Source organism: Montipora foliosa, chromosome 10, assembly GCF_036669935.1.
Source record: "Montipora foliosa isolate CH-2021 chromosome 10, ASM3666993v2, whole genome shotgun sequence".
Lineage (NCBI taxonomy): Eukaryota > Metazoa > Cnidaria > Anthozoa > Scleractinia > Acroporidae > Montipora > Montipora foliosa.
This window is the reverse complement of record NC_090878.1, coordinates 25,010,113-25,012,612: the sequence shown is the minus strand read 5'-3', so window position 1 is coordinate 25,012,612 and position 2,500 is coordinate 25,010,113.

Sequence of the window (2,500 nt, the reverse complement as noted above, 5' to 3'; positions counted from 1 at the left end):
ACTGTATATAGACGACCTAAAGGTGCTTCCTTCAAGTGGGAGCAAAATGAATACTGAATACGGTTGGCGCAATGAAAGATCTGTACATGTGAATCCTAAGAAATGTTCGGCAGTCAGTGTCATGAGAGGAACTCGATGATGTCAAGGTAGATGAATCGACAGTTCTGAAGAACTTGAAAGAAGATGAACAGTACAAGTTTCTTGGGATACTCAAAACAGTAAGACAACTTAGCATTGAACAACGTGGCGAATACATTCTTACGAGGAATGTCAGTGATCTGGTCCAATTCGCTATCGGACTACAACCGTGTCATTGCATCAAACCAATTTGCCTTACCAGCATTGACCTACCAGATGTGGTCGCAGCACTGGGCTATCACAAACCTCAGAAAGATTGACAGAGAGGCTCGCAAGATCATCTTTATAAACAGCAGAGGGGAACACCCAGAAAGCTCCACAGCAGTCTTATACCACCTAAGGGAATATGGGGGAAGGGGACTCCAATCAGTGGAGTCAGTATACTAGGATCTAAAGATCAAAAGTGGTGTGAAATTATACATAAATGCAGACCCAGAAGTGAGAAGATTGGAAGAGCATGCTGTAACGACAGGTAACATCTCTCTTGTGAAATGTGCCAAAGATTTCCTGAGGAACAAGGATTGCCTCTCAATTTGGAATACCCAGAACCCTCTGCCTGCATGGAGAATGGTATGAATGTACATCATACAAAGACGAGAGAGTTTTTAGAGTGTTTTTTGAAAAGCTTAAAGATCTGAAGATCGTAGATAAGATTCCATCGTGGTATTCTCCTGTTCAACGGAAACTCAAGTATGAAAATGGAAAGTTGGGTCTCGGTGGCTGGTGTAAAGAACTGGATCAAGTGATGAGGGAGCTGATGGGAAAGATCCAAACAGTGGTATTGGAAAAGATGAAGAAAGCAATCATTTCAAGTACTTTGAATATGGCACGAACATTTAAAGTGCATGTGCGATAGCACGCCCTGGCCAAGGCATTGAAATATCAATTTAATAGTTTAAGTTTATTGATAGAATAATTTATATTTCCTGATAATTTTTTGGCCTCTTTTAAGCTTTCAAAATATAGATACATTACAACTGACCTATATATCAAATTAATTCTTTAGATTCAGTGTTAAGGATATCACTGACGTGATGGGCGACAACTTACGGTTTTTTTAGTTTAAGTTTTTAAAAGACTATTTAGGGAAATGAATTAATTAGTTAATTAATTAAGCGGGATTTATCGAATCGGTTTAATTGAGAGTCTTTTAGATTTGCCCTAATATTGGGCCTGTCATAGGCCCAGGCCAACATGTTTTTAGGTTTTAGCAGATACTGTAAAAGTCGTCAATATGTTAAATTACCGGCCTATAGCCTACGCCTTAGATGCCCTATAGAGCCTTGGCCTCTTATTATAGCATTCATATGTATTAACTGCCCATAATAATACTAATAGTAATAATAATATTAATAATAATAATAATAATAATAATAATAATAATAATAATAATAATAATAATAATAATGTTGAAACAGAAGATCCAGGCAGGTGGAGTTAAGATCAAAAGATACGACGAGAGATGTCAACAGTTCAAACAGAACCACCTGTTTAGAACCAATCAGAAGCTGTTCTACAAAACACTAGATGGAAGGAACGAGTAGAAACAGTGTTTCCTGATCCCACAGAAGCAACCTCCTTCTGAAGCAAGATCTGGTCGGACGAAGTCGATCACAATGAGGGAGCATCTTGGCTTGAGGGTGTAGAGGTGGAGCTCAGTACAACAGAGGTGCAAGAAGATATCAGCATCACTGTGGAGGATATTAGAAATGGAGTGAGCAAGATGGCCCCGATCTTGTTCAGGGGTTCTGGTTTAAGGAACCGACAGGATTGCACTCTAGATTCAAGAATGCTTGCAAGACTGTGTATGTCAAGGGAATGTACCAGAGTGGATGGTCAGGGAATTAACAGTTTTCATAATAATAATAATAATAATAACAATAATAATAATAATAATAATAATAACTATAATATAGTATGCCATTACACTGCGTTTCAATGGTTCACAAAAATTACAAATTACATTTAGAAAAATTACATGTTATTTCAGTATGTAAAAATATGCAAGAATATGCAGAAATGCTTATATACAAAATATTTATATACAAAAAGATACAATAGAGTTTATAGATTAAAAAGATAGGTCTTAAGTTGAGCTTTAAAAGAATTTGAGGAAACAGCAGTTTTAAGTTCCATGGGAAGTTTGTTGAAAAGTTCCGCTGCAGCTACATGAAAGGACCTGTCGCCATAAGTTTTTGTATTAGATCTAGGGACAGTGAGGAGGTATGTGGTACCCCATCGTTGATTTCTGGATGGCTTGTACTTGGTCAACGGTTCGGAAATATAGGAAGAATCTCATCAATTTTCTCAGAGATTGAATAACAGGAGGAGATGTGGACAGCTTCGGTTTTGCCTGCATTGC